General features: G+C 48.1%; 1 protein-coding gene across 1 annotated transcript in view; it reads left to right on the top strand.

Annotated features, from left to right (window-relative positions):
- The first annotated feature begins 1,362 nt into the window (after positions 1–1,362).
- Positions 1,363–13,780, top strand: part of ACO1 (aconitase 1) — a 67,474-nt gene continuing 55,056 nt past the window's right edge. The window contains exon 1 of the mRNA XM_052644478.1: positions 1,363–1,440. The gene's annotated coding sequence lies outside the window, so the exon portion shown is untranslated. The remainder of the gene's footprint in view (positions 1,441–13,780) is intronic.

The raw sequence follows: 13,780 nt of genomic DNA, 5'->3' as shown, positions 1-13,780 counted from the left end.
ACTCTCTAAGGGGACCCCAGTCCACTCAAGGGAAGTTTGTTCAATGGATGTGAATGGTAACAGTTTAGAAAGCGGGTAGGAAGAAAGTCTTCTCCCATACAGTAAAAATACAGTGCTTGTTATGTGTGTGCGCGCTCAGGTACTCAGTCATGTCCAGTTCTTTGCAACCCCATGAACTACAGCCTGCCAGGCTGCTTTGTCCATGGGGATTCTGCCATTTCCTCCTCCAGGGGATATTCCTGACCCAGGCATTCAACCCACGCCTCCATCTGCACTGGCAGGTGGATTCTTTACCACTGAGCCACCTGGGAAGCAATGTTTACTACACAGTAAATATGTCCTTCTTCAAACTTGAATATAGTAGCAGCAGTGTTAGTTGCTCAGCAGTGCCCGACTCTTTGCTAACCCCATGGACTGTAACCCGCCAGGCTCCTCTGTCCAGGAGATTCTCCAGGCAAGAATACTGGGGTGGGTTGTCATTTCCTCCTTCTCCAGGGGATCTTCCCAACCCAGGGTTATGAACCCGTTTTTCTTATGTCTCCTGCATTGGCAGGCGGGTTCTTTACCGCTAGCCTCACCTGGGAAGCTAAAAACGCTACGTTATACAGTTTGGCCCCTATGGGGATAGTCACTACTCCTTCTTTCTATAAGCCGTATATCCATATACTCAAGATAGAAAACTACAATCACTCTTCATATAAGTTGGGCAAAACCCTCACCTTTTCTCTAGAAAGATCTAATCAGTCAAATTTGCCTGAGCAGGCGCGATGCCAACCAACCTATAGAAGAAACTAGGTGCAGTGAGGAAGGCCTGCTGAGTCAACTCAGTCATTTCTCTGACTTCTGACAGGTGAACAGTCTGCATTAGGAAGTGTTGCTAGACATTTAAAAAAAAAAAAAAAAAACACTGAAACTTTGCACTCCATAACCATGGAAACTCTGAAGTCCTGGCAGTCACTCGGCTCGATTTGCCAGGCGCTAAGGTGGGGGCGGGGTGGGGGGCAAAGTGGAAAGAGGGGAGGTGACCACGTACCGGGGTGTCGGACAGGGAAGCCTCCACAGTGATGGTCAAATCATCTTTAAAAGCTGCATTTCTCACCTGCCCCTTCAGCTCCCTCCCTGCGAGCTGGGCAGTCACACTCCACGCCCAAGAGTGAGCGTGTCCCCGGCCTGGGCCAGCATGGGAGGATCCTGTCCGGAGGCGGCTTCCTGCCGCTGACCCCCAGCTACCCCGCTCCCCGCCGGGCGAGGTCTCCCCACCCGCAAGCCCCGCCCCGCCCGCAGGCCCCGCCCCGCCCGCAGGCCCCGGCCCGGCCCCGCCCCTCGGCTGGCGGCCCTGCGGCGACAGGGGGCGGAGCCGCGCCAGCGGCTGGACTCAGCCCGGGAGAGCGCCCCCAGCCTGGTTCCCCGCGCCAGTCGGAGTCCGCCGTGCGCCCCGCGGTGAGTACGACGCGGCCCAACCCGGGTCCCCGGGCCCGAGCGCCGGCCGCCCTGCCCCGGCGGGGGAGTGCGGGTCGGCGGAACACCGGGCCGCCTCCCCGAGCTGGGCTGCAGCGCGCCGGGCCGCCCCGGGGGAGCGGGAAGGCAGCCGGCAGAATCGGGACTAGTTCCTGGGGACTGACCCCTCCGCCCTGTTCCCAGCCCGCGCCGCGCCGAGCACCGGGGCGGGACTGGAAATGGCTCTCCTCGGCCTCCTTCGCCCGGGCTGTGCCGGCCGCCGGGAGAGTCCGCGCCGAGCTTGTGCGGGCCTCAGCCGGGAGTCGGCGAGGCTGTGGGGGCCGCCGGGAGAATCCGCGCTGCGACTTGTCCCGGCACACTGAACCGGGGAGTCCTGCCCCCAAGGAGGGTGTGCGGGCCTCGCCGGGGAGTCCTCGTCGAGCTGGGGGTGGAGAGGGAGGGACATTTCCCACTGGGGTTCCGACAGATCGGGGAGTCCACACCAGGTGGTAAGGGGGAAATGGAGTGAGGAGGGAAGAGACCCTCGGTGGAAGGGGTGGGGACACAGTCCATCCTGAAGATTCACAGACCCAGGGAGGAGTGAGTGTGTCTGTGTGTGTGTGTGTGTCTGTGTGTGTTGCGAGGATGGGGGCAGAGAGTCGGAAACAGTCTCTCAGCAGTGGGGACAGAGTCCATCCTAAAGACTCACAGACCCAGGGAGGAGTAGTGGGTCAGTGAGTGTGTGTGTTGCGGGAACGGGGGCAGAGAGTCGGAAACAGCCTCTCAGCAGTTCTCAAACTCCCCTATACACTCTTAAAAATTAGTATATTAAGGAGCTTTTATGTGGGTTATGTGTCTCAATATTTATCATGTATAACTAAAACAGAATTTTTCAATATAGTTAGTATCTCATTTGAAAATAGTGGTAAAGAATCCCCCTGCCAGTGCAGGAGACATAAGAGATGTGGGTTTGATCCCTGGGTTGGGAATATCCCCTGGATATGAAAATGGCAACCCACTCCAGTATCCTTGCCTGGAGAATCCCGTGGACTTAGGAGCCTGATGGGCTACAGTCTATGGGGGTAGCAAAGAGTCTGATATGACTGAGCACACAGACATGCATGCATTATATGTTGATATGTGTTTATGAAAATAACCATACCTTTCAAAATAGAATGTTACTGACAAGAGTATCATGGTATTATATTTTTGCAAATCTCCTGTCAGTTTTAATAAGTGGCAGCTAGGGTTCTCATATCTCGCTTCTGCATTGTCTGTTGTGGTATTACATGTCATGTCACCTCTGGAAAACTCCACTGTGTACTCCTGAACGTGTGCAAGTAAAAGCGTCAAATAGCATCTTGGTATTATTACGAAAGTGGTTTTGACTTTGTGAATCCCTAGAGTCCTCTGCACCACACTTTGAGAACCACTGGAGTAGGAAATGCTTCAGGGGCTCAAGTCATGGATCCCGCTTCTTGTTTGTGATCCTTCCTCTGAATGGGAACACAGATCACCCCAAGGAAGGATGGTTAACCTCTGGTAGCTGCAACCAAGATGACCTCACTCTGGAAACCCAAGTACTGTGTCCCCACGTAAAAGATAATGAGCCCTGCACGCCTCCTGAAAACTGGCAAGGCTCTCAGATGCCTTGGGTTATTTCTGTGCCTGCAGAGGTGGCCTATGTATGCCTTCAGATTGTAGCGGGGATGTGGCACACAGGACCTATGGGTTCAGAGACATGCCCATAGGGAGCCGGTACCAAGTGTGGAGGAGTTTGTTCAAGAGCTTCCAAGTGGGTCGGAAGTGATTTCGAAGAGAACAGGGAGGCATGGTATTGCCTCCCTTTCCTCCATGATCACTTCTGTGTGTGGTTGTGCAACCTTGCATTTATTGGAATATGATTTCCCAGTCTTGGTGCTCTTTCCCTTTCCACTTTCGGGGTTGGGGGGTGTTTGTCCCTGTGGGTGGCCCTTCCTCAGCCTCTGCCAGACCCAAGTGTCCTGCAGGCTGCTGTGTGGTAGTTGGGGACCCCTCATTGGATTTCTTCCTTGGCTTCTTGCTCTGTCAGCACAAGTTCCAGATAGAAATTAGGTACATATATAGCCTTATAAGAGTACCGTTGCGGCTCAACGGTAAAGAATCTGCCTGCCAATATAGGAGATGAGGGTTCTATCGCTAGGTCGGGAAGACCCCTGGAGAAGGAAATGGCAACCCACACCAGTATTTCTGCCTGGAGAATCCCACGGACAGGAGAGCCTGGCAGGGTACAGTCCATGGGGTTGCAAAGAATCAGACACGACTTAGCAACTGGACACACATACACAGACCTTGGCCTTATAAATGTTTGGAAGACAGACATCCCAAACCATTAACAGTCAGTTCTGGGCAATGGAGTCAGAAAAAAGGCAGGAACCTTCTCCTTGTTACTCTTTGTGATACCATATGACCGCCTGTTTAGCAGCATTCCTGTATTGCTTTTACAACCTGAAAACAAAAACTGAAATCCCAACAACATACACTTTTTCAAAGAAGATAGGATTATTTCTCTGATAAGAATGTTACCACTACTCCATCTCTCCCAAGAAAACAAATTACTTTATTACATCACATTTCTAAGCTAGTATCTGTGATACTAGTATATATATATTAAGTCAAAATGATGCTAAGAGAGAATCCTCTGAGATCAAAACATTCTTGAACAGTATAGTTTGATGTAAGGTTAGAAGCCACCAGATCAGACTGTTCTTCAGTGGATCATCACACCCCCCTTAAACTGCTGTTGTAAAGTGCTATTTCATGAAATGTCATAAAGTACAGTTTTAAAATTTTAAAAATGTGATACCCAAGACTGTTTCTCTGTGAGAAAGTTATGAGAAGAGAAAGCATGTTCATGTACGTTCTGATGTGCCCACGCACCAAGTGGGGCAAAGGATATGCCTACATGCCAAGTGGCTTTCTCTTGGTGGTGGGGTACAGTAGATTTTTATTTATCTTCACTTTGCATATTAATAGTTGCTGCTGCTGCTGCTGCTGCTGCTGCTGCTGCTGCTGCTAAGTCGCTTCAGTCGTGTCCGACTCTGTGCGACCCCATAGACGGCAGCCAACCAGGCTCCCCAGTCCCTGGGATTCTCCAGGCAAGAATGGCACTGGAGTGGGGTGCCATTGCCTCCTCCGATTAATAGTTGCTAGCAACCACTAAACAAGTATTAAACTTGATATGACCAGAAATAGCCCCTACAGTTACTTGTATACAGAGGACAACATAATTGCCTTTGTTTTGCTTAGATGGACCATACAACCTGGCCAGTAGCAGACCCTTGCTACTCCCTTCCTCCCAGTGGGAAGTGGAGAAAGAAGTGTGTGGAAAGCAACTCGGGGGAAACAAAAACAGCCCTCAGTCACATTGTGCGGTGTCTACTTCCCCCTGTGAGATCAGCTCCAATCTCTCCTTCCAGTCAGCCCTGCCCTCTCCTTCCAAGTGACCCAGAGGTTAGACAGTTCTTATTGGATTTGCACCATCACCCGAGAAGCCATCAGCTGACTACCTCCCCAGACTCACTGGCCTTCATTAATTTTTTTTAGCCATTTTTAATGGAAAACTTCAGACATACAAAGAAATGGAGACTATAAATCCCTAGCTTCAACAGTTATGAACATTAACATCTTTATGTTCAACTGTGTAAACTAATGAAAAAAGTATTCTTTGTTGTGTCTTTTTAGTACCAAGCATGTGCTGACTGCTGTAGCAAAATCTTAAAGTCTTGTGCCCTGCAGTCAGCGTGACTGAACCCCTGGAGTGGGCTTCACACACTTGCTATGTGGTCCCGCTTCTCTGCCTCTGCGTTTGCTTGCCTCTTGGCCTTTCTTCTTCCTGTCTCCCAGTTCTGCTCTGTTAAGGCTTTCTCACCTCCCCTAGTCACAGCTGTCTCTTTCCTCTGGCCTCTCTATGACCTTTTGCAAACAGCAAGCTTATTTCAGTCTCCTTAGCCAGGTCATCATCTTTGTAATATTCAAGTAAAGCAAGGTTTTCCTTTCTCCCTTTCTCCTGTGCTGCTTGTGCTTAGTGGCTCGGTCGTATCCGACTGTGACCCCATGGACTGTAGCCCGCCAGGCTCATTTGTCTATGGGGATTCTCCAGGCAAGAATACTGGAGTGGGTAGCCTATCCCTTCTCCAGGGGATCTTCCCAACCCAGAAATCAAACCGGGGTCTCCTGCATTGCAGGTGGATTCTTTACCAACTGAGCTACCAGGGAAGCAATACTTTGTGCAGAAAAGAGGCTCAAGAAATAGGTGCTAAATTAATTTAACTCAAGTTCACTGGAGAACATTTTTGGTTACAAGAGAAATGCATCATGTTCAAGGGAAATTTTTCCCATATTGTTTAGGACCACAAATGTTTTATCTCATCCACATAATTTTTAAAGAACTGCAACAAAAAGAATCTCCAATTTGAGCCAACATAAAAAAGGCAACTTTTTTTGAGGAAATTATCTTTCTGGTCTGTTGTCATTTTTTCACATGTATCTGGAAGCCCTCTCTGATTCTGGAGTGCTTTTTTTTCCTCAGAAGGAAACAGTGACCCTCTTTTAGAATATCTATCATGTTGTAAGATGTAGGCTTAAATCTTCAGTAAAAGAAATAGACTACATGTAGGGTCCACACGCCCCATGAAGTAAGTTGATAACAATCAATGTCATGAATACTGGTGGCTCCTGGGTGTAGAGTCATTTCCAGTATTCATCATCTTTTCATCTAGTGCCTCCTTTAATAATCACAGTGGCCCTTGTGAGCTGGGCAGAGCAGTGCAGTCAGGTAATGTTACCTTAAATCTGCAAAAAGTAAATAGGTTTAGACAGCTAGAGTGAATCTTGTCTATGACAGAAAGTGGCAGAGTCTGATTTTAAGAGTAGATTGGAAACCAAAGGGCTTTGGGATTGAATATCGGGAACATCCAAAGACAAACTCTCCAAACATGACGTGTACTGGGGAGCCAGACCAGGTTCTTGAAGCCAGGATGTTCAGTTGCTAAGTCGTGTCTGACTCTTTTTGACCCCATGAACTGCGGCATGCCTGGCTTCCCTGTCCTTCGCTGTCTCCCAGAGCTTGCTCAAACTCATGTCCATTGGGTCAGCGATGCCACCCAACCGTCTCGTCCTCTGTCGCCCCCTTCTCTGGGATTGGCTATGGAGAACATGCAAAGCCAGGAAACTCTCTAAACATGATATGGATTTGGGAGCCAGACCAGATTCTTGAAGTCAGTGTGTATATCCTGATGCATAAAACTACCAAAGAGATAGCACACTCTGAACCAATCACTTCCCAAATTCCTCAGGTTGTAGAAGTTGATCTACTTTCTGATGAATTGGCAAGGCTGCTCTGTATGAGTGCTAGTGGGCTTCTCTCTCATTTCTGTGTCTGTGACTTCAGAACTTTGAGGAAACCCATCTTTGAACTGTGTGAATTGCCTGGGCTCTTGCTCAAACTGACACGGATGGAGCATTTCATTATTCTTCAACCTCATCATCCTTTCATGATCATCACTGTAAACTTACAAAGCAAAGTACACATTGTGGCTTAGCTCATGAAGGAGGCATGTCAGTCTAAGAAAGAGTTCTGCTACAGACTTACCAGGTTTGAACTTTTGGTTGTGAAGAGAAGTGAACGAATCATTGTGGACAGTTGGTTACATGCGAGAACTACACAGACATACTCAGGACAGTTGTGTAATAGTGGTAGCATCAAAACCAGCACTTGCTGTGTTATGCTGGGCCTGCCCCAGCAGTCCAGCAGTTAGGACTTGAGCTTCTGCTGCAGGGAGCACGGATCCTATCCCTGGTCAGGGAATTCAGATCTCACAAGCCTTGTGGCACAGCCAAAACAATAAGAATTGTTATGTTTCATAAAACCTTATCTGCTCAGATAAGGAATCAGTTACATTTTAAGGCTGGTGATGCCTGATAATGGATTTTTTACATCAACCCCTACTTCAGAAGCCATCTGTACTGAAATTACATATACTATATGTAATTTAATCTATATGTATGATTACTATATGTAATTATACTGAAATATACATCTATACAAATTTATACTGAAATCAAGGGTATTTTAGGGGCAATTAGAGGGCAGCTATCTAGTCCTCCCTACTCTATTGGCTTCCCTTGTAGCTCAGATGGTAAGGAATCTGCCTTCAATGCAAGAGACCATGGTTTGATACTTGAGTCAGGAAGATGCCCTGGAGAAGGGAATGGCAACCCACTCCAGTATTCTTGCCTGGAGAATCCCATGGACAGAGGAGCCTGGTGGGCTATAGTCCACAAAGAGTCGGACATGACTACCTCAAATTATCCAAATTATCTAGTCCTCACATATGTACTTTAGAGTTGGAAGATTGTTTTAAAAAGTGAGATTTAACTTTTTAAATCTATTTGGTTAATGTAGGTTTTTGGATGAGGAGTAACTATAAGATTCTCTGCTTGTTTGGAAACGCATAGGGCAAGGGAGTTGGCCACTGGTGGCTTAGTGGTAAAGAGCCTGCCTGCCAATGCAGGAGACACGAGTTCGATCCCTGGGTTGGGAAGATCCTCGGGGGAAGGGATGGGCAACCCACTCCAGTATTCTCACCTGGAAAATCCCATGGACAGAGGCACCTGGCGGGCTATAGACTATGGGGTTGCAGAGTCGGACACGACTGAGCAACTAAAAACAAAACACAAACTGGCCACTTTCCAGCCATGGGGTGTTGACAGGTTATCAATACGTATCGTCTGCGATCCTCAGTCTTCTCATCTGTGCAGCTGGGGGGTGATCCCTATGTCACAGTTGTTGAGGGACCATATTAGATGCTGTGGACGAAGTGTCGGGCACTCCACAGGGGCTCAGCTCACGTCAGCTGGCTGCAGTGCCATGGAGTGATGTAGCACTCATAGCAGAGGCCTGTCGACACTTCTCTTAGCCCAGACCTCCTGAGCTCCAGGCCCATGTGTGCTGCTGCCTGCCGTTCCTCTTCAAGGCAAATTCTCCGTCTGAAAGCAGTACCCAGGTGTTTGTCATGGTCACTGGCTCTGCCACGTTGCGCAGATGGGGAACACGGAGCCATCCGAGATCCCTCTTTCTCCCCCACCCTCAGCCCATTCTCCTTTCTTAGCTGCCCCCGGGATCTGTTGCCCTGCCCCCCACTTCTGACTTGATGACCACAACAGCACCATAACCTGCCTCCCTGATGCCAGTCTAGCATCCTTCCCCCAAGTCAGCTCCTATCTCAACCAGCGTGCCTGCATGCTAAGTCGCTTCCATCGTGTCGTACTCTGTGCAACCTATGGACTGTAGACCACTGAGCTCCTCTGTCCATGGGGCTTTCCAGGCTAGAATACTGGAGTGGGTTGCCATACCCTCCTCCAGGGGATCTTCCCAACCCAGAGATCCAACCCACGTCTCTTTATGTCTCCTGCATTGGAAGGTGGGTTCTTTATCATGAGCGCCACCTGGGAAGCCACCTCTACCAGAGGGATGTATAATATCCAATCAGGCCTTGAAGATTTCAGCTAAGAACCTTTTAACATGTCTCCCTTCAAGTCTTTCTGCACCTTTCTTCAAGGTCCCTCGTGATACGGGCCCCACCCTTCCCCTCTCCTCTGAGCTCCGCCATCATGAACCTCCCCTTCAGACGCATGGAACAGCTCTGTGACATCCACGGGGTCTCACTTCCATACCTTCACATGTGCTGTCTTCTCTGCCCGGAATATTTTTTCCCTGACTCCCTCCCTCAGTGTAGTTCTCCAAGACTCCTGCATGGTGTCACCTGTCCCCAGAGGCCTTCCTGACCCCTTCCCATACTGGATCAGGTGCTCTCCTTCGATGCTTCTTTTGTCTGTTTGTCTTTGGCAGCATTGTGAGGCATGTGGGATCTTAGTTCCCTGACCAGGGATTGAACCCATGCCCGCTATAGTGGAAGTGTGGAGCCCTAACCACTGGGCCGCCAGGGAATCCCCCATGGAGTTCCCTTTATCGGCCTGCATCCACCACTGCTGCGGGATGGACTGCTTGATCGTGTCATAACCTCCTGACCAGTCTGTGTAACTGAAGATGGCGGGGAGGCGGGGGGAGCACTATGTCTTTATCCCATCAATGTCAAACCAGTGTCTTTCACGGTCGAATGTAAAACTGAATCTGCAATAGTCCCTTTTCTTGGACAGACCAGCAGCTCAGAAACCAGATGCGTCATAGTCAAATGCTGCTCTCATACTTGTCCCATCTTTGACCCAGTGAAGTGGCCATTGCATGTGGATGCTGCGTGGCCCTGTGGGCCACTGAGATGGGATTACAGCATTATTGCTCAAGAGCTGGGCTTAAGGGCAGATGCACTTGACTTTGAGTTCCCTTTCAGCACTCCTGCTATCTGGCAGCTGCTTTCCCACTCCTAACCACCTGACTGTGGGGAAAAAAAAAACAGTAGCATCAGGTCCTCCCTGCTGCTGCCTTTCTTCTGGAAAACCAAGAAATGTGGGTTTATAGCTCAAACTTCTGAGAAATTGACCAGCATGAGTCATCACTGTTGGATCCCCGCAGTGCTGAAGTGGGTGGGGGCAGATCACCTCAGAACCTCGGTGAATTCATGGAGAGAAATGCTGCCCGGAGTGACCTCTGGCATCCTGATGCACAACCCTTTTGTGGTGACACTCTTTCTAATTTCTAAAATTCGAGTTAGAGAAGTTCATTACCAAGGAACTACTAAGTGAGGTAGGAGCTCGAGGGACTCACGTCGCTTCCCTTGCCCTTGGGACTCAGATATATCACGGCTTGACTGGGGTCTCTGCAGGTGTCGTTTTGGAAACCCTACTGGTGATGGTGGGTTGCTGCAGGGTAGGGAACCACAGTTTAAGAAGGGCAGCCTTAAAGAGGACTGGCCTCAAAGAGAAGAGGATGAGGGCCAGAGCAGGCTAGTTAAGATGCCTAGTTCTGATGGGTCCTGCCCTTGCTGCTGCTGCTGCTTCCTTTTTTAAAAGTTATTTGTTTATTTATTTATTTATTTGGCTGAACTGGGTCTTAGTTGTGACCTGTGATCTAGTCCCCTGACCAGGGATGGAAATGGAGCCCTCTGCACTGGGAGCACAGACTCAGCCATTGGACCACCAAGGAAGACCCCTCCCTGCCCTGCTTCTTCCTTTATTCTCTGGACAAATGTTCCATGACCCCACAGTGACTTGCCTTCCTCAGTGCATCTCCAGAATAATAAATGTGAAGTTCACCAAGACTTTCTTGTGAACCTATCTATATTAGCTCGTAGTGATACCAGAAAATAAAAATAACTATTTCTGCTCTTTGGGGTTTGTGCTACTGTAGTTAACTTTAAATGAGCTTAAAAGATGTGTCAGGCAAGCTTTCTGTGTTGGGAATTGCATGTGGTGATGTGCCATCTTGGGCACTGAGCCTCAAAGAGGCGAGGGGGGCTTGTTCAGACAGTGCCGTGGTCACAGGGCTATGATCCACCCAAATTCTGACCACTGCCTTTGGCTGTGGCTGTGCACATCTGCTGAGTGAGTCATGATCACTTCTATGATACATCCTGAAAATTTCCAATGTGACTTAATGAAGTTTGGAGGAACAGAAAGGTTAGATTTCAGGAAGTAGCTACTTCTTAAATGACAATCAGATGTTTTCATATTATGAGTTAGTATCTTACCAAACCTAAATTCTGGTGTTGGAAATGTACAGTTTAAACCACTTCTAAAGTTAGGAGCGCACTTTGTGGTTGGCCCTTAGTCCGAGTTCCTACAGTGACGGGCTCTGCTACACCCAACCTCAGTCTTCTCCTTTCCTGCCCTCGCTCACCCCTTCTGCCTTGCCTCAGACCCACCTCGGGGCCTTCGCATGTGATCTGACCCCTCCTCCAGATTCCCCTCACTTCCTCCACAGTTTTTCTCAAGTGGCTCCATGTCAGTGAGGTCTTCCTTGATCTCCTGATAACGCTTCACAGAACATGCCCTACCGCCTGGTCCTGCTTTATCCATGGAACCAGTCACAGCCTGACGTTCTGTTTCTGTATTTATTTGTTTAGTCTCCCCTTACTGAAATGGAAGCACCATGAGGGAGCTTTGTCAATTTTGTTCCTGAGTGCCTAAGACATATTACATGGTTAATCTAAAGATACATTGAACAAATGAATGAATGAATTATAGAATCTTTTTCACCCAGAAAGGACTTTTTAGATCATCAAGTAGCCCTGTGTTACAGACTGGGAAACTGAGGCCTAGAAAGGTTCTGTGGCTTATTTCGAATGAAACTGCTGCTGCTACTAAGTCGCTTCATTTGTGTCCGACTCTGTGCGACCCCATAGACGGCAGCCCACCTGGCTCCTCTGTCCCTGGGATTCTCCAGGCAAGAGTACTGGAGTGAGTTGCCATTTCCTTCTCCATCGAATGAAACTAAATCCTTCAAAAACTGTTACAGCTCTTTTAAAAACTCTAGGAATATATGTGGAGCACTCTGGCCAGTGGTCCAGGATGAGACAAAAGAGTTAGTTAAAATTGTAATAAGTTAACTTGTGATAAGTTAAAATTGTAACCCAGAGTGACAAGTTATTGTGTGACTGCAAAGCTTTCTGAAGGCAGAGTCTCATTAATTTCTGTGGTGTAAAGTGCACCTTGCATTAATCAGTGCCCGAGAAAAATGTGCTGATGGATTTGCTAATATTCTTACAAAGTCATTCCTTCTCCAAGACCCTCCTTCTGCACTGAGACAGGAGGGAAGAGGACAGGGTGCAACCTTTGAAAGAAGAACATATTCTGAGGATATGACAGAAGCTGGGTAGAAACCACTAGGTTCAAGATGGCAGGAGACTCAGTTTCCCACAGACCTTGAGCCTCATTGTACACTCGCTGTAACACATTAATGCTGTCATGTCTGACTCTGGGATCTCATGGACTATAGCCCGCCAGGCTCCTCTGTCCCTGGAATTCGCCAGTAAGAATACCAGAGTGGGTTGCCATTCCCTTCCCCAGGAGTCTTCCTGACCCAGGAATTGAATGCAGGTCTCCTGCATTGTAGGCAGATTCTTTACCATCTGAGCCACCAGGGAAGCCCTGTAATTAGCATATGCTAAATGTCTCACAGGTGCAATGACAGTTATAGGGCCAACCATAGAAAGTCAAAAAGCAGGAGTTGCCCCAGTTCCTGGAAATCCCCACCCCCTCACCAAGATAGCTAGAATATTCCTCCTCCTCAGTATCCAGTGAAATTCCCCAGCCCATAGAAACTAACCACCCCTACACTCGGGGTCTGGTCTAACTTTCCAAGAGGACCCCATGCCCTAGGGCCACCTCTCACCATCGGAGATGGCCCACACTCTATCTGTGGACAGAGTGTGGGTCTCTCTAAATAAACCCATTTTCACTTTACCGCTCACCTTGAATTCTTTCCTGCACAAAGCCAAGGGCCCTCACTTGGCCACTCGAGACCTAGGACATGACCATCCTTTCTTGCCCCATTTTTCATACAACAGCACTGCCTTTTTTTTCCCCCATTCTCTGCCAAAATAGATAATTGCACTTATGACTTCTCCTTTAAAATTCTTTTGGTTGCAAGTATCACATTTAAGAGATTTTTGTATTATTTTTTGTTTTTTTTTTTCCCAAGTACTTTTATGAACAGCTAGGAAGATCAAAGAAATGATTTGGTCTCTGAAAATTGGGCTTCCTTGGTAGCTCAGACAGTAAAGAATCTGCCTGCAACACAGGAGACCTGGGTTTGATCCCTGGGTTGAGAAGATCCCATGGAGAAGGGAATGGCAACCCACTTCAGTAGTCTTGCCTAGAGAATTCCACGGACAGAGGAGCCTAGCCAGCTACTGTTCCCGGGGTCGCTAAGAGTCGGACAAAAACTGAGTGACTAACACACACATGCTGGGAATATTCAGAGATATTTAGCTATTTCAGCTTCCCAGATGCATCTGCATCAAATAAAGCAAAAAAAAATAAACATTTCTAGCTCTCTCGTTTGTAAAAGAACCAAGTTGACCAGCAGGGTGGTTTGCTGGCCTGAATGGTTCTGACCTCAATCGTGTTTATATTTACATAGACATCCTTGGAATCTCACTTTTGACAAAAAGCTGTTTATAAGTAGCATGATGTTTAGATACACAGCAGTCAGTTTGGGAGCAGGACCAATTAATTTCTCTTTAAACAGAAGAAAAGGAAGCACAGCTAATCTTGAGAGTGAACTGAAGTAAACTCTAAAAGATGCAGTGATGTTGTTACTTTGGATTGCAAGCTAGGAAAAATCAGGAAGGGTATATTTAGGAAACTGTGAGAAGCAAGGTGAATAAACCGTATGAATTACAGA

Source organism: Budorcas taxicolor, chromosome 8, assembly GCF_023091745.1.
Source record: "Budorcas taxicolor isolate Tak-1 chromosome 8, Takin1.1, whole genome shotgun sequence".
NCBI classification, from domain to species: Eukaryota; Metazoa; Chordata; class Mammalia; order Artiodactyla; family Bovidae; genus Budorcas; species Budorcas taxicolor.
The sequence above is the reverse complement of the archived record's forward strand: the minus strand, read 5'-3'. Positions and strand labels throughout refer to the sequence as shown.